The following is a 27,544-nucleotide window of genomic DNA, read 5'->3' on the forward strand; positions in this document are numbered from 1 at the left end:
TCCAGTCAAGTACCGCCCAATTACTTGTCTTCCAACTTTTTACAAATTCGCCACAACCTGTGTAGTCCAGCGTATCTACCAACACCCTTTCCTAAACTATATCAGGGGTCACCAATTATATTCCCTGTGGGTCCGTTTCGAAAACCTACTACACTTCTGCGGTCCGGAAACTCAGCACTTTACCAGGCGGGGGGAGGCGGGGGGAGGTTACCCAGAAACCCTCCAGTAGTTGTAACTCCCCCTCAGGAGATCATCCTGGTTACGTAGTTGGAACCAGGTAACTAGACCACCTCGTTTAAGGAGGGGTATGAAATAAACTCAAGGAAAAAGATGATTATAAAGCTATTATATTGTTTTTTTACCGTCTTTGTTTAATAAATTTTTGCGGCGTAATTTGAAATATTTGTATCTTAGAACTTAATTTAATCATTTAATGCTACTGTTTCTGGTTGTTTTCTTTCTGCATTTGTAGTGTTCAACAATTTTATGGAACATATCTAAATCTATTTAAACGATTAAATGCTAGTGACAGCTTACCTTAAATAGCGTTAGTTTACTTTACAACTGCAGTTCTGTACATCTTACGGCGAATAAAAAAACGATGTAAGTATGGAAAAGCAAAATAATATCTCATTCTTTTTTTGGCCACTGTACAGTTGAATAATTTCCTGGTACAGTAAATGAAATATAAATTGTGTATTGTTTGGATATTATTATCAGTAAATTTTTGAACACAGCAGTATTGTAAATTATTACTTAAAATATTTTAAAAGTTAGAAATTTATACAAAATGGTAATTAACATGTTATCTTTTCTACATTAGTTTTAATGCAAGATAGATGATAGTTTTAAGCTTTATAAATCTGAAAACTATTTTAATGAAATGCTCAGTTGAAAAGTATTCTTATTTAACATGCAGAGAAGGGAATATAAAAAACTCCTTACAAAATTAAACTATTAGTGAGAATAATAACACTTTTTATTTTGTACAACCTGCCTAAAATTTGGAGTGAGGATAGTGCAACTGAGTCTCATTAGGAAGCCGACATGTTCATCTGTCAACCGAAATTTGTACCGATTTTTAATCATTCGATTCCATTCAGTTTTGAAAAAGCAGCTTCATACACATAAGTTGAGCTAAACATAGCACACACTTTCATTGCCAAAGATTTTAGTTCTGGATATTTTTTGTCACACAATATTTAATCCAAAATTTGTCCCAGACATGCGTTTCTGGAACTTAAGTATAAACCTTCTTTAAAACAGAATCTTTCTGATACTCGATCATCTCCATTTGGGCAAGGGCAGCTTTGTTACTCTTAAAAACGTCTGCTGCTTCGCTGGTCCATACACCATTAGGCTTGAGCGAACAACTATTACTTAACAGTTGCAAAACATTTTCAATTTTGTGGAAATCAGCAAACCGTTTTTTAAATTCCAAATCAAGTTCATTAATAAAACGTGGGAACTGGGTAACATCAATATCTTTATTACTATCACAAAGGATTTAAGGAGAGAAAAATGTAAAAGTGCTGTCTTAATATCCCCAAAAAAAAGTTCAATTTTTTAGAAAAACTTCTAATATCCAACAAGTTTACAATGAATTTTTTCCATGCATTGGAGTTATAAATTCAAGAAGTTCAGATGTCTGAAGATATCCACCACAAATGCGATGATTGCAACGTTTTCTGTGTCCAACAGGAAGCCCAAATGGTCATTTGAAGCTTTCTTGTCAATAGTGGATGTCCTTTATTTTATGTTGTCAAACATTTTAAAGAATCTTTTAAGCACTAAGCCTTTGCTTAGCCATCTCACGTTGTTATGAAGAAACAAATCGTCAAACTGAGCATTAGTGTCTTCTTGGAATGATTTGAATTGACGATGCCTCAAAGACGATTTTGCACGTATAAAGTTCACTATCTTCATGACGGTTTGTATTTTACTGTAAAGATATGAATTTAAACTGCAACACAACACACTTTGATGAATGATACGATATTCGATTTCCATTGCATATAGGATGGCTACTTAGTCGCTGAACTAAGCCTTTTCTACACCAAATCATCGCTGCAGCGCCGTCAGCGACCACAGTTTTGTGTAAATCCTCTCCTGTAGTAGTTCCTGACATTGGCAAAATAGTCAAAAGTTCTTTGATAAACTCTTTACTGGTTCTCTCCAGGTAGTGCACGAAAATGACAAGCTGTGCTGTACCTGTAATGACTCATCCAATGCCAAAGCAAAATATTTAGTGACAGTTAAGATTTGTTTTAACGTTTTGTATGTTTCATCTACCAATACCTGTGTATTCCTTGTGCTTGAAGTAGTAGATAATGGAATACGCTGAATAGTATTGACAACGTCCTTTTTATTTTTAAATAATGAATTTCCTGCTTCCAGAAAACTCTTTAACGATAGCCGCGTCACTAAATGGCTTCATGTTTGGCAAGCGTCCCGGAAATGCGTAAAAAAGCCTAAGAACATTTTTCTTGATTGGTCATTGATCGCTTAATAATTTTCATAGATGTAGCGTAATTTGAAAGTACACTCTCAAGTTTCCTTTTACGAATTAGAATTCCTACTCTGTATTCTTCGTCAAGTTTTTATGTTTTGTTTCGAAATGCCGTTTAACATTCGAATTTTTAATTATTGCCACAGTCTGATGGCAAATCAAACAAACAGGTACTGCTCCAACTCGGTTTGGTAAAGTGTAAACAATATAAATCTGTCCATTCAGGTTGAAACTGCGTGTTTTCCGATTCAATGTTTCTTTTCTTCTTATCCATATTGATATGAATGTAAAATATAAGCACTGCTACAACTATATAGAAAATAACACTTATAAGTATTAACAAGAACACAATAAAAACGTAAAGATAATATTTTGAATTCAACGGCGATCCGCAAAAAATAAGCTCACGGTCCGGATGCGAACCGCGGTCCTCCATTTGATGATCCCTGAACTATATCATAAAGTCTCAACAGAAAGGATGCGCTTAGGGTTGCATAGGCTGCAAAGAACAACTTAAAATCGACTAAAAAAAGGAACCTTTTTACTTCCTTGATTGACTACAAAAAGACCTTTGATTAAGTACCGCCTGAATGGCTTATAGATCTATATAATATATGTATAAGGTAAATACTATTTAAATGGGAATAAGCCACAATTGAAGTTTAAAATAAGTTTATTGACGTTTACATTTCCATTTTGGAAACCGTTTTCAAAATAATTTTCGAGAACGCGAATATTAAAAAATGGCAAAAATCGTTTATTTATTTAATAGTTTTATAGAAACTGACTTAATTTGCGACAATATTCAAAAATTACCCACGACTACTGCACTCTTCACCTTTAAAACTATTTATTTAAAAAATTGATTTTGCGTGCGTAACTGAAATTCAAAATCACCGGTCGGTCGGTTTAGGAGTAAGCTAGGGAGTAGGGGGTAGGAGTGGCAAACTTTTAGTATTTTTTTTGCGGTCCCAAAATTAATAATCTCAGCAAAATTCATCTTGTTGGTATAATTTTTAGATGTTCGTGGCATTTTCGTCTCTAAGGTTTGGAGTATAAGAGTATTTCTAATAATACTACAATATTTCCCCAAATTGTATTCAGACTTTCTTTTATGTACCAATTCGTTTTTTCGTCTATAATTCTTTTGAATACGCCTTCTTTATCGTCCTTTAATATCAACCATTTATTCTATTGTGGATGTCTTCGATATTTTCGTCCTGGACTTCACTGTCCAACAAAAGAAACTTTTATCGTTAACTTAAACTCTCACTAATTAAACTTACATATCCCTTTCGAGACTCCAGGTAAATATGTGTACCACTATGTTTGCATACAAGCCTAAAGTGATATTTTGCCGTTAAATATTATTTAAAAATGTACCAGTCAGTTCTCCATTGCATCGTTTGAGTCACGTTCACGTGTAGCCGCGTAAAATATTTTAGTTAACCTAGAATTTGCGAGTTTTAGATGTGTTGGTTGCTACAGTCAGCATAAATACATTGTTTTTTGATACAAATTATAGTTAAATTGTATTATATCATTTTACAGACTGTTTGTTTTTGTGTCTTTTTATAGTAAGTATATTTAGATTGTTATTTATTTATAGTAAAATAAACATTTGACTGTGTTTAAAATCTATGCTACTAATAAGTACCAATAGTCTTATAGTACGGTATGTAAGTGTACCATTAGTCTTATTCATGTCATTTTTAGATATGGATAAGAAAAGGCCACTTACACAGAAAGAACTTCAATATTATGCAGAATTATCATTTTCCGAGTCTGGAAGTAGTGATGACATGTATAAGCCTTCTGATGATGAATCGGAATCAGACGAGGACTGCAAAGATAATTTTCACGAAACTTCTGATGAAGAATCAGAATCAGAGTTAGAAGTTCGTGATACACAGGAAACTTTACAAGAAACTGCCACACCTAGTAGTTCTTTTGTGTTGTGGTCAACACCAAATGAAGGTTTTGCTCCGAAAAAACAAATTTCAAGTCAACGTAGTTGTACATTGGATGCTGGCATACAATCTAACTTGACGCAATACCAATATTTCAAAAAGTTGTTTCCACGTTCTTTGTATTATGTATATTGCTCAATGCACTAATGAAGGATTGAAATATGTAAGCAGTCAAGAAGAAACGCTCGTCTGAAAGAAACTGACTTAGGAGAAATTCAAATAGTTCTTGGTTGTATGCTAGTTATGTGCTACAACCGTGTACCAGAAATCAGTAATTATTGGTCAACTCATCCTTCACTGGGAAACGTTTCAATTCAAAATGCAATATCCCGTGACAGATTCAAAGTTATATAGTCAAAAATGTATTTTGCATCACCAAAGAAACCAACAGAAGCCTCAAAAACGTATTACATTGATGACGTTGTACAATGCTTGAAAGGTACCTTTCAAAAATATCGACAAGACAGCAGTTTTCAAAGTATCGACGAGTCCATGACGAAATTCAAAGGTCGATCGTCACTCAAACAGTATATGCCGCTAAAACCAGTAAAAAGGGGAATCAAAATGTGGCTTAGGTCAGACTCGTTTACTGGATATACCTACGACTTCAACATCTACACAGGTCGCGAAACTGAATATGTAGAAGGAACTCTTGGCGAACGTGTAGTGAACAAACTTGTTTCCACAGCAAAAGAAACTTTGCTGTGGTTCTTTACTTTTTGCTTTGATCGTTTTTTTACTTCGGTTTGTCTGTTGGAAAATATAGAGTACGCAGCAATAGGGACCTGTAACCAAAATAGAAAAAACTTGCCAAAAATAAAAGATAAATTGCAAAGAGGTGAATGCGTATTTCAGTGCAGTGAAAACGGACTAATGTTTGTGAAATGGCAGGACACCAAGGAAGTCTTGATGCTGAGTAATTGCCATAATGACAGTGTTTCATCTATCAATAAAACCATGAGAGATGGTTCGAAAGTAAATGTGTCCTGTCCAGAAATGATAGCGTGCTACAGGAAAATTATGGGTGGGGTTGATCTAGCAGACCAAATGGTAGGATTGTACGATTTAGATCGTAAATCAAACAAATGGTGGAAAAAAGTATTCCATCGCTTACTTATGATGTCAGTTGTAAACTCATGGATTATTTATAATGAAAAAAATAAGAAAAAAATTCCTCTGATTCAATTTTTGGTACCTCTGGCAGAAGAAATGATAGCTGAAGGACAAAAAATAGCTGCTATACGACGTTTATCTAAGAAGGGAAGAATATCTATGAAAAGAAAACGTTTCGAGAGTGTATCATTACATCTTCCAATTGAAGGAAGCACAAGAAGACGATGTAAAATGTGCACTGATAATAAAACTCAAACACGTACAAAAACCCTTTGCGAAGAGTGTGACATTCCTTTATGTAAAAACTGTTTCGCAGTATATCACCGTAAATAATATTTTGTATTTTTGAGTAATTGTTTTGTATTTTTGAGTAATAAAGTAATACAAATATATTATGTGGTATATAATAATATTTTTATGTGGGACTGTTGGTACACATATGTACCAATACACAAGACTAATGGTACATATGTGTACCACTACCCCCACGAACACCCTAACGTTTTCATTAACATTTTTTGTTAAAAAAGGGTATATTTGTGTATATAAAAATAAAAAACCACAAAAATATGTTTTTAAAACTCGTTAAAAAAAACCGTCTCGAAATGGATATAGGATAGTTTTTGGATAAGTTGACTTTCTCTCTTTTAAAAGTATGGATTAATGGTGGTGCTTAATTATCGGCTTATTATTAATAACTTTCTACTTATAGATTTCATTGATAACAGAGTGTCAACTACGTCTTTTTTGGGAACTCCTGAATTAATTTGTAGAAGCAAGTTGTAAAAGGTTGAAATAATATTTTTAAACATAGTTTAAAATTCAGTAATATGACCTTGTTTTCGATAATATTACATTGCAGAAAGCGAAAGCGTTTGATAATAGGTAGTAACAAATGCATGCAATAGTACGAGTATTTACTGTCGTCGATGAAACAACGACATTATTTATTCAACGTGAATAATCAAATCAGTTAGGTACTTAAAAAAATAACAACAATATGTTCCATTCTACTTATTTCATAAGCAAATGATCTGTATTTTATTCTTACCGAGTAAAAGAAGGATCGTCTTGATCCGTTTTATATACCGGTTGGGATAAAAGATATCCTCAAGGATGTGTTTGGAGCTCTTTCTTATTGTCTAAGGTTTGGAACAATAAAATTAAATGAATGAAAATGAATGAATATTATGAACAAAATGCTGACAAAAGATCGAACAGAATTCCAAGATATTGGCTACCAAAAATATGATATTTCCTACCGCGAAGAAACTGAAATAACACCAGAAGAAATTAAAAAACACGCCAACGCTATGAAAAATGGAAAGGCTCCAGGACCGGGGGGAGTACCCATTGAACTGATTAAATATGGCTCTGAGAAACTATTTCAGCTATTGGCTTATACTTTTAATTTATTCTTGAGAGGAGAAGAGCTACCCCCAGAATGGAAAACTCCATATATCAGCAATCTATACAAAAATAAAGGCGACAGAAAAGATTGTAAGAACTACCGAGGGCTTAGTGTAACTAACTCAATCTGTAGAGTCTACGGGAAGATAATAAAAAGGCGAATTGAAGATTGCTGGGAAGACGCTGAAGATCAGAGTGGCTTTCGTGCTGGTCGTTCTTGTATAGACAATGTGTTCTGCCTAAAACAAACAATAGAAAAGCGTTTGGAACATAATATGGTTACATATACACACACACATGGTTACATATACACACACACACACACATACACACATGGTATTTATTGAACTTCAAAAAGCGTATGACAGTGTCCCATTAGCCAAACTATGGCAGGTGCTAGAAGACAAGAATATTCCACCGATTTACATTAATGCTGTAAGGGAGTTGTACGATGATATGACGAGTGTAATAAAGATTGGACAAAAAGTGACAAAAAAGATAAAAGTGACCAAAGGACTTCGCCAAGGCTGCTGCATTGCACCTACACTCTTTAAGATTTATTTGGAGGGGGTTTTGGATATTTGGAAAAGAAAATGTGAACCTATGGGTGTTAAAATTGGAGACCTTACACTATACAGCTTGCATTTTGCTGATGACCAAGTAATACTTGCAGAAGATCAAGATGATATCCACTACATGTTTCGAAAAATAGATGAAGAATATACTAAGTGGGGCTTATCAATTAATCCATCAAAAACAGAGTACGTAGTAGTGGGAATTGAAGGAACTGAGCACTTAGAACTAGGAAGCAAACAAATTCAAAATACTGATAGCTATAAATATCTCGGTGTAAACATTACTAACAATGGTCGGAATACAAAAGAAATAGCTACTAGAATTGGTCAAGGAAATTCAGCAATACGTCAACTGAATAGTATACTTTGGAATAACCACATCACCCGAAACACAAAAATTAGGATATACAAAAGTATCATAGAAAGCATTGCTACATATGGTTCAGAGCTTTGGATAATAAATAAAAATGACGCATCCAAAATAAAAGCAATGGAAATGAATTTTCATCACTAGAAGAGATAGAGTAAGGAATACTGAAATCAGAGAGCGTATGGGCATAGACATTGACGTCCTGGAAACTATAGAATGCAAAAGGCTGAAATGGTATGGCCATGTAGAAAGGGTGAATGATCAACGATGGCCAAAGAGAATGTTACAATTAATCCCCACCAACCGCAGGAAAAAGGGAAGACCAAGACATGTGTCCATACAACACATAATGGATTGGTAAATACATAGTAGGCTACTAGAGTATGTACTGTATAAACTGAACAACTTAAGTTACTACAGTATTGTATATTACTTAATACAGAAGTCAGTAATTTTTGTTTGTTTTTTCGTAAGTTCTTTACATCGTTTTCGAGCGACGATGTTCCGCCATTTTTTAATTAAAAAGACGTCAGTAGGAGTCCACTCGCTGCATTGTTCCACAAATTTTAATCCAACCTGTAATACTACAAGTGATATTTAACTTTTCTTAAAACAAATTTTCTGACTAACTTCTAATGCGTTAAATCCATCATCAGGTGTCACCTTGCCAATTCCGTCAATCACTTTGTCTGCTTTGCTTTCTGTTGCGTCGTCAGCCGGCTGCAACACTGCCTCTACGATATCTTGGTCAGAAAGTTCAGAATCATCGGCGACGACCCATTCGTCCACGTCACTAGTATTCATGTCTTCACATCCAGGGATGCGATGTACCATCTCTGTCAAATTATCAAAACTTTCAACTTCTTCTTCATCTAGTGCATCATAAATCTTCCTCCAGCACCTTTGAAGTGTTTCATCTTTAATGTTAGCCCAAGCTTCCGCACACCAATAAATCACATGTTTCATGTTAATTGCCTTCAGCGCGTCATTGATGAGTTTATTTTGTGTATCACAATCTTGTAGAATAGTTCTCAACAACAGTCCTCGATAGTGGTGCTTGAATGTTTCGATCACTTCTTGATCAAGGGGCTAAGGGGTTGGGATGTGAGGGCGCATTATCTATTAATAAAATAACTTTTTTTGGGCAAACCTTCTTCAGCTAAAAACTTTTCAACTTGCGGTACAAACTGTTTCTAAACCATTCTTCAAATAATTCACTGGACATCCAGGCACTTTTTTGAGCTCTATGATATACTGGCGAGGCGTTTGGTGCAATGTACTTTTTGATTTTCCAGTGCACATTGGTGGAAGCCTATGAGTGCCAGAGACATTTGAAGCTAAGAGAAGTGATATTCTTTCCTTTTCTATCTTGTGACTGGAGGCAGATGTTTCCGCTGCCGAAGCTAAAGACTTTTTAGGCATCATCTTAAAATTAACGCCAGTCTCATCGGCATTGTAAATCTGATCCTTACTGTAGCCTTCAGTATAATCTACAAACATAGTTTTAAAAACATCTACCGCGTCTGAATCAGCAGAAAACTTTTCACCGCACAAGTTAAGTTGACGGATTCCATACCTCGTCTTAAAACGATCTAACCAACCTGAGCTGGCACAAAATTTTTTTTTCGTCACCTAATAACTCTGAACTCTTTACCTTGAAAACACATCTTGATTTTTGTCGATAGGACACTTGATTCAACAGAAATCGAATTTTTACCGCCAAGCTGCTACAAATTTTATTGAACATTGATTTCGGCGCGTAACTGACATTCAAAATCAACGGTCGCTTCAACCGTTGTTTCTAAGAGAACGGTTCATTTTACACAAAAATGCTTATAAACATTTTAAAACATTTTTTTTGCGTTTTTACCCCCTGCGAGGAGGGATTTAGGGGGAATCCTGGGGGTAAAATTGGTAAACTTTTTTGCACATTTTTTGGGGTCTCAAAATTAATACACTCAGCAAAATTCAACTTGTTTGTATGATTTTTAGAGGTTCAGTGGGATTTTCGTCTCTGACGACTAGAGTATTCTACTTTCTTATTATTATAAAATAATATAATTATATTATAATTATTATAGTATTATAATTATAATGTATTATAAGTATTATAGTAATAAACATTAACATTGTATTGGTTATAAAGTTAGTAGTAATATGATTATAAAGTTAGTAGTAATAAAGTGGTTTTTATTTGTTGAATAATTTTTAAGACTTAGTTTTACTACTTTAAAGTGACAATTCGGGATAAGAAATGGAAAAAATTTTTCGTTGTCATATTAACAATATATGCAAAACGATGTATGAAATATATGTAAAAAGGAGTCTTAAAAAATACCACTACTTTTATTGTAGGGAAGTAAGTTAAATGCATTCTTGTCTACATCCAGTAATGCTGAATTTGTTAAAAAACTAAATATTGGTGTTACCATTGTACCGTTCCGAATAGGTATAGTTACGAACTGTTGATGTTATGAAGTGCCACCGTTACGAATTAACGGCGTTATGAATAATTAGTCTTAAAATCGTATTTTGCTTGTTAAGGGATCCCTTCTCACTGTTAAAATTTCAAGAAAATCAATCCATATCGAATTGATTGAATTCGGAGTTAAAAATCTTCGTACACTGGATTATAAAATAAAAATTCGTTACAGAAATTGTAAAACATGTAAATATTGTATTGAAAATTTACCTCTTGCTCTGAATGGTCGCTCATTTACATTATCCCCGAAAGGCCAGACTCGTGAAATCTTTTCTACTGCATATTCCTGCCTTCCGAAAATCGGTTCCTCTTCTAGTCCATGGCCATAAACCACTGCAGTAAAAGTTATAAGGAAAATAGAGAAACAACTGAATTTCATTTCTATTAAGTTAGAAGAACTGCTATAAAGCTATAAAGATTTTTGATAACAGAGCAACCTGTAATACGGTATCACCTGATTTCTACGACTTGCTCTACGGCAAAAGGAAATAAAAAAAGCTACACACGATTTTATGCTCAAATATTATATACACACACAGATATAATAGGATTATTCGGTAATGTGGGTGGTGGTTGTTTAACTACAAAAAATTAAATTTTTATTTATTTTAATTAATAATAAAGCAATTGTTTTAACAATAGGACTTTCGATAAATAAGTTTTTTTTAATTTATATTTTACATATATTTTTCATGATTAATTATTTTATCTATTGTATACATATTGCGAAAGAATATTTTGCTTCAACTTTCGTATCAAAAAATATATTAAATAAAATTAATAGAATATTTTAATAAACAAGTAGAAATAACTTTTTTTAATTTAAAAACATAGTAGCATAAACCTCTGAGGTTATTAGCGACATATATACATATACATGAGATACTTAACTTGTATTTTAAATATTAAATTTTGTTAAAAATATTAATGCCTTTACGGAATTTTAATAAATGCCCAATTTTACATTACATTTTTCTTTTAAGATTTTACTTATTGATCCGATGATGTGGTTGGTCTCTCTCTGCAACTGGTATCTTGGACACTCTAAAAAGACATTCTTAACACTGAGGGAAATATTACAGTTGTCACAAAAAGTGGGATTAGTGTGACCAATTATACACTCGTGAGTAATTCGGGTTCTAACCGAAATCTAGTAACAACGTCGTGATGAGATCTATTGGGAATTTGATATTTCTACGGTTTTACATAATATGATATACATTTCGCTTCGCGAAGTTTTGAAGTTGAACTGTTCCATTGGCTATACCACAAATTTTCAACTTTCTATTTAAAAAATCATTTTTAGTCATTTAGTACTACATTTCTCACTTCACTCGCGGTTCAAAAGTTTTTTCTAGAGAGTTGCTTTTTACATGTCTAGAGGAAGCCTTAGGTTTATTAGTAGTGTCTGTTACACTTATGTCTAGAAAAGATCCACTTTCTTTTACTACAAAATAAGTATTCTGAACATTATCTAATTTGTAATAAATAATCTGGCTGGTGTAATTAACAGTAGAAAATAGTATCGAAAAATAGACGTATTTTTTTCTGAAAGTAATTATTTTTTCTTTTATTTCAGGTAAGGGTAAAAATCATCGAATTTTAAAGGCGGCTAGTGAGTATTTATAAATTTTGCAATTAATTATTATTATTTAAAGCAAAGCTTCTTTACTGCGGCGCGAAATAGCGGTTCGTGACTAGTAGTCACAGTAAACAGTTAGAAAAGTCCATTTAGGCGACGAAGAAAGTCCATTCTACATGAAAAACTTTTTAAATTTTATTAAAATCTGTAAACAATTTATAAAAAAATAATAAATAAATGAATCACATATTTCAGATACCCTACAAGTAGGTACACCTAACATTATTTTCCGTGGGGGACAAAAAACTAATTTCCAATCAAGTCCTGTTATTTATTACCATTTCATTGAGATGTTTGTGTGCATATGAGTGTTTGACAATGATTTTCTTCATTTTGAATGTTAGTTTTTTCTTTTTGTCAATTTTACAAAGATATTTTGTCGTTGTATAAAACAGTATTACTTGGTTTTGAGTTAGGTTTACTTAACTGATATTCAAACTATACAGTCAATAAAATCACATGGTACGTGACTTTTATTTGCTTAATTTTTTTCTTTTTCTATTATTTTTCTGTTTCCACGAATACCTATTTCTTCTATTAAAAATGCCTGAAGTTAAAAAATTTGATTCATCTGTCCATAAAAATAATTAGGATCAATGTTCAAATTTGTAAGCATGTCTTGACAGAACTGTAAACGCTTTCTCTTATGAACATCGGTAAGTTCTTGTACCAATAATATTTTGTACGGCATATTTTTTTAAAACTCTATGTATCGTCGCACGGCTTTTTTTTAAAGCATTAGTAGCATTGTTTAGACTAGTTTCGGAATTTTCTAAAATAAAAATGTTATTATGGAATTAATCTATTACTAAAGTATTTAATTTTTACCTTCAAAGTAAAGCAAAGTATTAAGATCATCATCATTTCCTACGATAGTACGTTTCTTCCGTTCAAACATTTTTTCATTTATGACATAGCGATAATTATATAAAAATCTATTTGCAGGAGTCTGACGATCTGGATAAATCAGCCTATATTCTCTTCTTGCCGCTTGCCAGTTTTTATTATTTTTTACATAAATTGAGAATATATCTACTTTTTCATCTGCAGTATAACCCATTTTAGTATGAGGACTGATAGTTTATAATAAACTAATAATTGATTCATTTTGAAATGTCAGTTGCATAGCCACCTATGGTTACCATTTTGTAGTACCATATGCCATTATAGAACAAAACTAATGCTACACAATGTTATATATTGGTAATCAGGAAATGCAGGGTTACTCAAAACTATAAAAAATAATACAACAGATTAAAGGTACAGATAAAATAATACAACTTTTATTTGAAACTTTCTTTTTGTATTCCCGAAATTAAGGATCAAAATATAATGAGAAACCCGGTACCTTTAGGTTCAGTGCTTGGCCTGGTCTGTAGCCTGCCTTGTTGTGAAATTATTTTCTATCAAATTTTTCCTGTTGTTGTTCTGTTACTTTTTACTTTCCAAGTACTTCTGTATCTGCGTTAATTATGTTATTTCTGTGTTTTTTGCACTTGTCTGACTTAAAACCTTGTTGTTCTTCTACTAGTGTTATATTTTTATTCAGTTTATTTGTTATCACTTTGCTTGTTAATTCTGGTGTTGTGTCACCATTTTTGAGGAGAGGTATTAATTAATTATCTCCATTCTGGTGGTTTTGTTCTTTTATTTTTGGATTATTTTTAATAATTGTTTAATTCAATCTGGTCCTCTGTACTTTAGGAGTTCATTGGTAGTCTAATCATGTCTCCTGGTTCTTTTCGTTTTTTAAATATCCTTAATGCTTCCTTTATCTCTACCTCCTAAAGTATTCGTTTTCTTTATGATTCGTTTATAATGGTTGTATGTCTGTTCTTTTTGTTGTGTTCTGTTTTGTAAAAATCCTTTTTTTTTTTCTTCACATTTTGTTTTCACATCCTCTCTAAACCATGGGGTTTTCTTTTTGATAATTATGTTTGGGTTTTTCAGCTTTCTTGGATATTACCGTTTTCTTATATTATAGGCAAATTATATACTGTGTTTTCTTTAATATTTGGAATTATTTAGATTGTTTATGACATTTACAACAACATAGAAAACATCATGAAAACAATCCCACAAAAAGGGCCAGTATATTTTAATGGAGACCTTAACGCAAAGGTCGGAAAAGCTGAATTTGAGAGATATTGTTGGATCATTTGGCTTGTATACTAGAAACAACAGAGGAGAATGTCTCCTACAGTTTGCCAGTGAAAACAATCTAGTGATAACAAATGTACTTTATAAACACACCCGAGAAGGCTCTCAACGTGGACTAGTAAAAATAAAAAACATAAAAATCAAATCGACTACATACTCATGCAGAAAAGATGGAAAACATCAGTATTAAATGTAAAAGCTCTGCGTGGACCATATTGTGTATAAGATCATAAACTGCTAAAAATAAAGGAACTGCAAAGAAAGGGACTAGACAGGGCTGCATACTATCAGCATTATTGTACAACATTTATTCTGAATATATAATGTGAAAAGTACTACTAAACGAATGGGATGGAGGAATTACTATAGGAGGCAGAAAAATCGGCAATCTATGATACGCAGATGATAAACTTGTACTAGCAGATGAGGTTGAAATGAGCACCATCACTGAACGGCTAAGCCAGATAAGCGAAAAATAGATTTGTATACTTGGGCTCCCTGATAACCAAAAAGGGAGATTCCTCCTCAGAAATCAAGCGTAGACTAAAAATATGGAAAGACCAAACAATAACAAGGAATACGCAGCTGAAACATAGACTCTCAAAAAAATCGATAGGAATAAGATCGAAGTTTACGAAATATGGGTTTATAGAAAAATTCTACGCGTGTCCTGTCAATTCTGGAAGAGCTTCATATAAAAGACATTAAAAAAAGTAAACCGAGCATATCTAATTTACTTCCGCCACATAGCGAGAAGAACGGGGACAATAGAACTATTGGTAGTAGAAGGAAAGGTAGAAGGCCAATGATTAAGAGAAAGATCTCGCAGCTAATGGAGGCAGCAAGCCAATAATATTTAGAGTGTCAACACATCCTGACAAGGGTTCAAGGAATGAGGAGAAGGATATTGTTTATAATTTGAGTTTGTCATATATTGTCATATTATTTATTTTTCTACCCTTTTTCTGTGAGAGATCTAAACAAATTTTTTTGAAAAACGTATTAGGAACTGAAAAAATATTAAAACATAAAATGAAGTTTATTTTGTTTTATTTAATTATTATTATACATATTTTTGTTAATTATTATTATCTCGGATTTTATAAATTAGCATATCGAGCAGGTCAAGTAGATTTATATCTTTCAGATGTTCAATTAAACGTTTGCAAACTGGTTGTGCCACTTGAATACATTCACGCATACTGTAGAAAAGGTTCTTACTGGGTTTGCATCCTCCGTAGGCGACTAATTTACAAGATTCAGCTTTCATGTTCCATTGCCACGAAATAATTGTATGGGTACAACCGAGACCTTTTTTATAGTCACGGACGGGTCTAAAACAATCTAAAAATTCAAGTTTTCATTATTTTATACAATAGAAACAAACTTATTATACACCCCAAATATAAACATCATATTAACAGTAAAACCTTCCTCAGGAGCAGACAAAAACTTTTTAAATTAAATTAAAATTTTAAATAAAAAATGCCTCGTAAGTCTCTAGAAATTTTAAAACAATTTTTTAAAGCATAAAAAAGTAATATTCTTAAAGCATATAAGGATTCCAAAATAACAGGCATACCATAGATGCAATATTCATTATCAGACAAATAGCCGAAAAAGCTATAGAATATAGTTGAAATTTTATATGTCGGAGCTGTATAAAAAAAATTACATATTAGGTAAATGTCATATTAGGTGGTTCGGTTTTTGTAGTTTCAGGGGAGGACTAAGGCCTAGGCAACCTAGGCACGTAGCTACCTAGGGCGAATAATTTTTGGGACCCGAAAATTGGTTTTTAATTTTTTTTATATCTAATCTATCTATCTAATTATTCATCTATGGACATAGGTCTCCCCAATCCTTTTTCATTCTTCTCTATCTGTCGCTACAGTCATCCATCTAGAGCCCACTTCATCTGCTTCGTTTATATTCCCACGGTCTCCAACTTATAAGAATTTTGTTCCATCGGTTTTCTTTTTGTCTTATACTGTGTCCGGCAAATTTCCATTTCAATTTTGTAACTTCTTGTTTAACATCCCTCACTTTTGTTTTCTCTCTTATTCAGTCGTTTCTCTTTTTATCCATTAGTCTTATGTGCAAAATTTGTCTTTCCATTGCTCTTTGGGTTTTTATGATTTTGTCCATATTTGCTTTTGTAAATGTCCACGTTTGGGAACCATAAGTGATAATAGGGAGTATGCATTGATTGTATACTTTGATCTTAAGATGCTGTAGATATCTTTTGTTTTGAAGAATGTAGCTTAGTTTGCCAAATGCCGCCCATGCCAGTCCAACTCGTCTTTTTATCTCTGCTGTTTGGTTTTCTTTGTTGAGTTTTATAGACTTCTGATGAATACTTCAACATCCTAGAAGCGACGCTAATAAGAAATCGTAGATGGTAACAATCTACATGCCAAAATGCTCAATCAAAAAGCGCCGATCCTATAGTATAGCTGGTAACCCGCGAAAGGTAGCCCCTCAGAACAGCAAGGCATGACTACCAAACCTTCCTCAACACCAACACCACCACGCACAGATAAATTTTAACAAAACAACACACACACTGACTAACTACTGCTTTTTAGCAAGCCATTAATCTATCCATCTCCCTGAAACAAACACAACTGCAATCGCAGATTGGCGTCTGCTCCTACCAACACTCTCTCTGGCAAGGGAGCCTACAACTTTGAAGAGGCGCCCCGCCTAAACGAGTTGTTCATCCATTATGATTCATTCATAGATTTCATACAAGTTGTTAGAGATGATTTTGACAATTTAGAAAAAGAAGCAGAAAAAGTTTAAACTATTATATACACTATTGATATATAATGTTATAGACGGCAGAAAATACGAAAACTACTTCATGATGAAATTCCAGAAATAAGACTTAGTGGTAAAGAATATTTTAAAGTTAATTATCTTTAACAAGTATAATGTTCCAATTCATATGGCGTTCGTCGATTTCCATAAAGCATTCGATTCCATCGAATTATGGGCAGTGCTTGAATCTCTAGAAAATGCACGTATAGATTCAAGATACACTAACATAATTAAAAACATATATGAAAATGCCACCATGCAGATAAAGCTGGACGAAAGCACAAAAACTAATCCCATAAGACTACAACGGGGAGTAAGACAAGGAGACACCATCTCTCCCAAACTATTTACCCTTGCTCTAGAAGACATTTTTAAGAAACTAGAATGGAACAATAAGGGTATCAACGTCGACGGATCATACTTAAACCACTTGCGATTCGCAGATGACATAGTTTTAATAGCCGATAATATCCAAGAACTAAATGATATGTTACAACAATTAAATGCAGTTTCAGGAGCGGTAGGCTTAAAAATGAACTACAACAAAACAAAAATACTGAGCCGAGACCAGACAAATATAACAATACAAAATCATACCATAGAAAATGTTGAACATTATGTATATCTAGGTCATCTTATCAAACTAGGAAAACCAAATCAAGATGCTGAAATTAAAAGAAGAACACAACTGGCATGGGGCGCTTTCGGCAAATTAGCATATATCTTGAAAAACACCTCCATTCCTGTAAACTTAAACAAAAAGGTGTATAACACATGCATACTACCAGTTTGTACTTACGGCTTGGAGACAGTAGCCCTTACCAAAAAATCTGCTAAAAAAATAGAAACAACGCAAAGAGCAATGGAACGAATCATGCTTGGAATATCACTAAGAGACAAGATTAGAAACACCGATATAAGACGTAGAACAAAGATTAGGGATATTGTGGAAGAAATTGCAAAAATGAAATGGCGCTGGGCAGGTCACGTAGCCCGACATAATGACAACAGGTGGACACGGAGAATTCTAGAATGGAGACCAAGGACGACAACAAGAAGCACGGGAAGACCTCAAAAAAGATGGGTAGATGACATAAGAGCAGTGGCAAGCAAACAGTGGATTAGATTGGCGCAAGATAAAGAAAGATGGAAGCAATTGGGAGAGACCTACATTCAGGAGTGGATGGAAAATGGTTGACAAAGAGATCTTTAACAATAAATTCAAAACAATTTTTGATGATATTGATGTTAGTGAATCTTCAATAGAGGAATTAAAATGTTATGAACATGCTTAGCTATATGCTTTAATCATAGCAGAACTGATAGAGAAATGCCTAACAAAACTTCAGCATAGACTATTATAATTTTAAGGTAGTAAAGGTTTACTACCTAGCTCGGTTTTCTCGTAACAAGTGATAATGACACATTTGAAGAAGTAAAATAGAGGATACTGCTACCGAACAAATGTTATCTTGTGCTACATAATTAAAAATCGAGGAACCAAACTAATAATATACACAACACTCATCCTACCTGTGCTGAAATATGGGTAAGAAACATGGAGAGTCTTCAAAACAGACCTATATCGTCTGTTTGTCTTCGAAAAGAAAAAGAAAAGATACTGAGAGCAATTTTGGGCGCTGTCTGTGAGAAAAGTATAAAGAAATAGTAAATGGTAGAGATAAAATATCTTTAATGAAAATAGGTAGGCTTAGATGGGTTGAACAGGTGTCAAGAGCAAATGAAAATTACTCGAACGCTATTACCAATGCCAAACGGTGTGGATGAGGACGAAAGCAAGATCAACACAGCAAACTGGCAACGGTGTGAAGGTCCGTGCTGTTAACATTTCATGCAAAAAATTACTGTAAATATTGAAACTTGCCTCTTGGTAAAAATGGTCGATCCAAGTTGTCTTCTTTGTACCAAATTGGAGCAATCCTTTCCACGGCATATTTTTGGTCCTCTGTGTAGTTCTCTGTATAAACACAGGAAGAAAATGCGACCAGAAAAATGGGAAAATAATAAACGAATTTCATTTTTGATTCTAAACTGTAATTCCTTGGCTCAAGGAACTACAAATATGTACTAAATATAAGTAATTTTATGTATGTTAATATACTGTGGCAATGTCTATTATGTGGGAGGTCAATTATGAGTTGTGAAAAAAATTAAATACGGTTTGTGTGGGACTTAATTGCCTTCTGGATAATAGCGTAATAAATTTTTTTACGATTATAATAAATATTAAAGCATCGCTTCTATACTGCGTCACGAGAAGACGTCACGGGTAGCGTTACGAAATAGCAGTTCTTCACATCGATTGACTACACTTGATCAATTCGTTTCTAGTCATTATATATTTATTTTAAGCTGATTTAAATTAAAAACTGCATGAAAAAAAAAAAAAACAAAATATAGACATTAAATAAGAATTAAAAAATTAAAAGAATATCTGTCACTAAAATATTCGATTCGTAACGATTGTCAAAATTTATCATATGTCATAAATGTAATAGAAATTAATAACAATATTGAATCATCTCTTTAAATTTTCATGACACTTTTCGTTTTAAAATAATTTCATATAAATACAATTATTATTAAATTGCGAGGCAGAAGTTAGAGATATAGCTAAATATTAAATAAACAACACAACAATTATAGAACTGTATAAATCAATTAAGTCGCTTATCTACATCAACAATTAACACCATTTTTTAAATTTTTTTGTTCAGAGAAATAAATAATTAAATTAAAGCCGTTCCTCGCGATTCTGGGCATAGCTAAATTCCAATGTAAAAGTTTATATCAAATAACGCAAAAACTATGGCAGATATTGAGATGATTCTTTTTTTATTTGAAAGGTCTTAAACAGTTCTAGTGCACTATTTGGTTGTAAATTAATAAATTGTTTAAACAATATTTTTTTTTTATTTTTGGTTAAAATAAACGTAAAAATTTTTTTTTTTAAATAGGGCACTACAGAATTTGACCCACTTTCCGAATCTGTTTTTATTTTTAACATAAAGTGTAACACAAAGCAGCTATTTGATATAAACTCTTTAAAAAATCTCAAAGTTGTGCTAAATGTTACTCTCTCTCGGTCAGTACAGGCTGTCTTTGTCGATAGCTTCTGGATTCTCGCCGACAGGTAGGTAAGAAATATACACTCTCTCATAAAAGTCATAAATAATGTTGAATAACATTATTAGGGCTTATTAAAGAGTAATACCCAAATATTTTGCAGTATTTGAATATGGAATTTGATTATTTATATTTATTGGACAATACCCAAATATTTTGCAGTATTTGAATATGGAATTTGATTATTTATAGTTATTGGAATATTTATTTTAAACGTTTTTGTTAGTAAAGTTTACATAATATATGAAGTTTGTTTCGTCACTTGCTTGTCCAGTCATATTAGTCCAGGGTAATAAGAATTTTCTCGTGACACTCAATACTCCAGGTAGCTGACAACTTTTTTAGTTATTGTAGACCTATAAGAAGAAAACCTATCTGTTTCCTGCCTAAAGTTCGGAGCCGTTTTTTAATGATTAACAATTTAATGCAAAAAACGCAATTTTTTCTATTTTTTGCACTCCATTAGAAAGCTAAATAATTGACATAAAATTACAAAATTTTATTTTTTAGAATATTCACAAAGCTTCAAAATGCCGATTTTTGAAAGTTGAAAAGTCAATTTGTTGCTTCGCAAACTGCAAAATAAGTGACAATTGATATTTGTTAAAAACTTTTAGTAAACTTAAACTTTAAACTTTAGAGTTCCACCCAAAGTTGGGTATTGGGGTACTTAACAAACCCTCAAAATTTGGGACCGATATATTTAGTTTAAAAGTTATTGTATTTGTTTATCTCAGAGACCTTTTTTTTACAATAAAAACAGAGATAGAAAATAATAAATAAAGATAGGGTAATTCTGTGGGTGACAAATGAAAGCAAAAGACTTATACTATCAATATGCATTAAAAAAAAATAAAAGAATAATTTATTATAGTCAAAAATCCTGATGTCAAATTTTTGAAATTATGTAGGTTATAAACATTTAGAATAACTTTAAAAACATTGTCCCTAGAAAAAATCTTTTTTTACATTCGAAAAGCTTATTTTCACCCGAATTTTCAAATAAAAAAATTTGGCCTAGGTTAATTTGGGCCAAAGTTAGCCATGTTTTTTTTGTTAATTCACAGCTAATTTGATTATAATAATTAAGGAACCTTATTGACGCCATGTTAAAGAATGGGATTTGTATTTTTTGTTAAAAAAATTGCACAAACATTGTACCTTTACAGGACCCTCTACGAATTTTCAAAAATGTAATTCAAATAGTGACTAGGAAGAACCCACAAATCCATGGCGTTTAAATACCGAACAAACAATTTTAAACTAATAAAATTTTCTATATCTCCGGATCTACTCAATGGATTTTGATCACTCTTTTTTTAATTTGTATGTAATTTCTACGTACATTACAAATATGTAATTTGTTTATATATTAATTAATTAATAAATGGTCTAGTTTGTTTAAACAATTCGTAAAACAATAATTTTCTTCCAAAAATCTATTTTTTTAATACCTAGTATCAGTAATAATCATAGAAAAAATCGCGTTTTTTGCATTAAATTGTTAATAATTAAAAAACGGCTCCAAATTCAAGGCAGGAAACAAGTAGGTTTTCTTCCTATAAGGTCTACAATAACTAAAAAAATTGTCAGCGACCTGGATTATTGAGTGTCACGAACATTTATTTTTTGCTTATTTCCCTGGAGTTTCCCTATTTGATTAACATCTGTGTAATTTTTCTGTCGCTTCCTCGCTGGTTTTGCATATTGCTATGATAGCAGTATCATCGGTAAATGTTGCAATTGTATTATTTTCTAGAACAATAATATAACATTTCTGACCTTTTGTTTAAATTATGGGATCTAGTCTTTCACCCATTCTAAGTAGCTATGTCATGGATGATGTTATCAGTGATTGTATCAATAATTGCACTTTTTTCATTCCTTTTATTAAAAGATATGTAGATGATTTAGTTTTGGCACTTCCTACTTATTCCACTGGAATAAGCTTGACCATTCAACTGGGCCCGGACTACCTCCTTCTAATTCTTTAAACTCCTGTTTTGAAATTAATAATTTCAAAATAATACTCATTATTTTGTCTAATTACTTATTTAGTTGTCAAAGCAGATACATTATTACCTAAAGAAGTGAAAGTGGTTCAATTTAGAAATTATATAGTAAATAATAAATATTTGAAAACTGATGCACATATTCCTCCCGCGATTTGGGCTTCAAGTACTAATTTTATAAATCGCACTATTAATAGACGTAAATCCTTTCATTTTAATTTCATGAATGTTTTATTCGCCACATCTCAACATTTTCCATTTCAGAATATTTATCATCAAACTGTAATTCTACGTTAAAAGCCAATTTGTCAGTAAAAAAGTAACAAAAAAAAACAAAAAAAAAATATAAGACATAAAAAAACGAATTTGGCAATACTGTGACCTCAAAATATCTTGTTATACATACCTATATGTACCTTTGCTAAGTTGTGAATTAATTATTTAATAAATAATATTACTCTGGTATACTCCTATTATTCTAATTACACCATAACCGCACTGAATAGAACACCTCCCGCTCGCTTTATTGTATAGACCCAAGACTTTTCACTACAGGGGGTGGATGTAGTATTTTCGAGGATAAGCCTTAAATGAAATTTATAAGTTTATAGTTTATTATCCCATAAAAAAAGCCGAAAAATTGAAAAATTACTGACTGGTATTTTTTATTTGGAATATCTCGGGAGAAGTCAATAGAAAGGGCGTATTATCTCATGGTTATCGAAACTTTTACTGCGTCATGACATTTAAGCAAAAAAGAGGGGACTTCATTTAAATATTGTGAAAAAACTACGCATTCTAGATCAAAACGTATAACAGACGACTTTCTTGAAAATACTTTCTCTTTAAAATAAGATTTTCTAAATTAAAAAATGTTTATGAACAAAATAGTTATTGCAAATTAAACCCAAAAGTAAGCATGTTTTTCAATTGTTTATAATTATCAAAATATATTTTATTATGTGAGTTGTTATGTAGTTTCTACATCTGCGAAAGATGGTCACAATCGGTCAAGTAGGTTCTTAAAAATTATATTTGTTTATCCCATTTGAGAGAAAAAGGTTATTTTTAAATGACTGTCCTGGTGATTTTTCAATACCTAAAATTTTTTTTTGTCTGATTCTCTGTAACGGGATTTAATTAAGTATCCAGAATACAGATCTAAGTAACCCAATTCAGTTTAAAAATTTAAAATCCTTTTAATAATATTAATCATTGCTTATTGCTCAATGCAATTGTTTGTTTATGACATTGAAAATATCGGTGTAACTAGAACACCCTTACCGAGACGATGACCTAGTGAAATTTGCAATGTAACCAAAAGCTTATTTAATATTGAGTATAAATTATATTAGTAAAAATATTAATTGCATAAACAAACGCATGTGAGTTAAATATCTGGAAAATAACGGGAGTAGATAATTAAGAATTAGGAATTAAGAGTTAACAGTCGAAGCTAGTGTTGTCATCTGTCAACTGGGTACTCTCTATATTATTGTACTTAGAGAACCATTTAAGTAATTATAAGTATCCAGTGAGTTCTAGTTAATCAACCCCATGCAGGGGGTAAACTACCCCTAGAGTTCCACCATATGGAACTACCGATGGAAGCAATCTAATAAACATTATATGATTATCCAACATTATTATATCTCTTAATAAGGTCTCAAATTTTCATGTTTTTTAAAGACTATAATTATTTCTAATTGTTTGCATACAAAATAATTGATGCAGAAAGTACCATTACCATTATTTTGGCAATATTCCCTCAGTATATTTTTAAATACCTTATTTAGTTTATATAATAATTTAAAAGGCTATATTTGGATAAGATGGTAAAATCTGCATTCAGCTGGATTCTTATTTGGCTATGGGCACGGGAAAGGACAAAATAAACCCTTGTAGTCAAAATTTTCAAATTCAATAGGGGTCCCCTATTGAAAAATTGTGTTTTTTCGAAAAAAAAAATATTTTCCTAAGCGATTTTTTGTTTTAAAAAATCTGAAAAAAAAACGATGAATACGAGTGTACATTTTAATTAAACTGTTTTTTTTAGGTTTTTATGAAACAAAATTGAGTTGTGTAGTTAAACTTTGGCAAACTTATAAATAATTATTTTTTTGTATTTTGTTCGTTCTTTCGAACGGCGTGGTTCGATTTGTCATTTATTCTTCGGAACATCCTCAAAAATCTCGGAAAAAAACCATTTTCTTATGTGTTTCCACCATGTTTTTGGCACATTAACTAAAATAACGATAAACTCAACAGCATGTCCATAAATACCGACTTTAAATATATTTTTTAGTTATTTCTAATAGCGGGAACAGGTTTGCAATTTCCAGACCAGAACATGCTCAAAATATGACAAGTTCTCTCTTTTGATATTTTCCCTATGTTTTTAGCAGATAATCTCACCTCCATGTGAATGAAGAACAATTTTTCTTCTTTTTGATCGGTTTTTTTAAATAGCATGGTCGTGTTGGCCATTTTCCGATTGAAACATACTAGCTATGTACTAAAAACATGTGACAAATTACCAAAAAAAGAGAGTTTGTTGTATTTTGAGCATGTTCTAATCTGAAAATAGCAAACATAATCACGCTCATTAGAAATGACAAAAAATAAATCAAAAATTGATATTTATTGACATGGATTACAGTTTATGTGCCAAAAACATGTTAAAATACAATAAATGGGTCTTTTCGAATTTTGAGGATATTCTGTAGAAAAAAATGAGAAATTTAACTATAATATTAAAAAAAAAAACGGAAAAAATACATTAAAAATAATTATTTAGAAATTTGACAAAAAATATGTACATAACCTAAAGTATTTTTGAAAAATTCAATTACTTTTTCTGAGCTCAATTTTTATCCCAAAAATCTGAAAAAAATTATAGCGTTTTTGGACATTAAAGTGTATGTTCATAATTTTTTTTCAGATTTTTTAAAGCAAAGTATGGCTTATAAAAATTTTTTTTCGAGAAAACAGATGTTTTGCGATAGGGGACTCTTTGGGCCACCTAAGGAGCTAAATCCTAAGATTTTACCATCTTATGCTGCTATAGCCTTTACTATCAAATGGTTTTTATTTATATTTTATTATTAATTTAATATTACGTATGAATTTGACAGATCTGTCAGAAATAAACCACGTTTGCTTTGTTAATACGTTAGCAAGTGGCGTTAGGAGCAAATATAATAATTTATTGAAATATTTTAATATACTTAATATACTTTGTTTGAAATATAAATAATAAATAAATATTAAAATTACTTTATTCATTTTTAAAAATAATATTTATCTTTTAAAACTAAAGAAAACATAGTATAAGGCTTCTCCCTAGTGTACTTTACCGCTTACTGTACCATCTTTTTTTTTTTAATTAAATTAAACTATAGTTCTGTCGGGCCGTTATTTGACCTTGCTTGATGAGTACTCTAAATTTTATTATCCCAACCTTTAGGGGTCGTCAATAGTAGTGTAAATTTTAAATCGCTACTGAATTCAACCGCCGTATAAGCCGCCATATTGAATTTAATGAAGAATTGTGTTTGCTCAATATCTCTGCAATTTTCAAGATTTCAACAAAACTGGTTGCAAATTCTATTTCCTACAATTTCTTTTTTAAAAATTTTTTCGTGTGGTCTGTATTTTCCTAGTTAAGGGTGAGGAAATAGTGGAAGGGGAGTAAAGTCTAATTATTCAATTATCTCGTATATTAACAACTTTACTACATGAATGTCCTCCTCCTCTATCCTTTATCCTTCGTCAGGATGTGGTGACGTTATGGTATTTGATGAATGGTTGCTATCCATTCTTCTCTTTCCTGGGCGCGGTGTGCTGCCTTAGACAGAGAGTAACCGGTAGCGCACTTTATTTGGTCTCACCATCGCAGTGGCTATCTTCCTCGAGATCTTTTACCATCTACCTTGCCTTCAATCACCAACCTCTCCATGGCTTCCATTCGTCTGGTAATGTGTCCAAAGTACCTCAATATATTTTGGATGATGATTGTGGTAAGCCTAATATTGATTTCGAGTTTTGTCAATATTGAGACATTTGTGCGATGTGCTGTCCAGAGTATTTGCATCGTTCTACGATATACCCACATTTGAAAGGCCGTTATACGTCGTGAGTCGGACTTTTTAATGGTCCAAGTTTCTGACGCAAAGGTAGCGATAGGAAAGATAAGCGTCCGTACTAAGCAGTTTAGGTAGCGATAGGAAAGATAAGCGTCCGTACTAAGCAGTTTAGGTAGCGATAGGAAAGATAAGCGTCCGTACTAAGCAGTTTCGTGTTTCTCGTTATATCCGTATCTTTCCAGATTTTAGTAAGTTTGACCGTTGCTGATATAATTGGAACGGCTTACCACTTCAAACCTCGCTACGTTTCGTATTTCCGGCTGGTTATTTCTAATTCGATCGATTATCATTACCTTGTACATTAATTTTAAGTCCATATTCACGACTAATAGTATCTAGTCCGTTCATGATGTATTCAAGGTCATTTGTTGATGATGCTAGTACTAAAGTGTCGTCAGCATAGCGGAGATTGCTGATTTTTCGGCCTCCGACTGATATTCCTCCTTGCCATCCGTCGAATACAATGCGCATGATGTGTTCGCTGTATATATTGAATAACGTGAGAGAGATAATACATCCTTAACGATCACCGTCTTTTAGTTTAAAATTATCGGAGTATATGTTGTTGAATCTTACGTTTGCTGTGTTGTTGATATACAGTTGTTTCAGTAGGTATCGAACGCTTTCGAGTAATCGACGAAGCACAAATATGTTTCTAGATTAAATTCTCTAGATTTTTCTATAATTTGTCTGAGATCGAGAATTTGTTCTCGTGTGCCTCTTACAGGGACAAATCCACATTGTTCTTGTGGGATCTGTGGTAGAAGTATTGTAATAATTTAGGGTGGCTACTGTGCTGTAAATATAAATCTAATAAACCCCTCTAATAAATTGTCACCACTCTAATAAAGGCTGTCACCATTGTAGAAGACGTCTGTCTTAATATCCTTATCAATGCATCTACAATTCTTAGGGGATACTTATCCCTGCGAGCGGGGCAAGGCTTACTGGTTCCACTAGTCTGGACTGACTGGTTCCGCCCTCGCGGATTTACAAGAGGGTAGGGAGATTTTTGGAAGGAAGGGGATTAAGGACTTCTCGGTCACAGGTCCTGCAAAGAGTGAGAGGCTATGGGCTTACGTTAGAAGCCAGAGCACTGCATAAGCGGAAATGTGTATCTCTTCTAGTCCCTACCTGTAACGGCCAGGAATAACAAAAACAAATTTATTAATTAAGTATTAAATAT

General features: G+C 32.4%; 1 protein-coding gene and 1 long non-coding RNA gene across 2 annotated transcripts in view; one reads left to right on the forward strand and one right to left on the reverse strand.

Moving 5' to 3' along the window:
• Nucleotides 1-27,544, forward strand: part of LOC140440117 (uncharacterized) — a 352,003-nt gene that overhangs the window by 55,870 nt on the left and 268,589 nt on the right. The gene's annotated exons all lie outside the window — the stretch shown is intronic.
• LOC140438451 (uncharacterized) lies at nucleotides 15,252-19,195 on the reverse strand. The gene is made up of 2 exons (XR_011950530.1): nucleotides 18,940-19,195; nucleotides 15,252-15,575 (listed from the first exon to the last, which is right to left on the reverse strand). It is a non-coding gene; the product is annotated as an uncharacterized lncRNA (long non-coding RNA).

Source organism: Diabrotica undecimpunctata, chromosome 4, assembly GCF_040954645.1.
Source record: "Diabrotica undecimpunctata isolate CICGRU chromosome 4, icDiaUnde3, whole genome shotgun sequence".
NCBI lineage: Eukaryota > Metazoa > Arthropoda > Insecta > Coleoptera > Chrysomelidae > Diabrotica > Diabrotica undecimpunctata.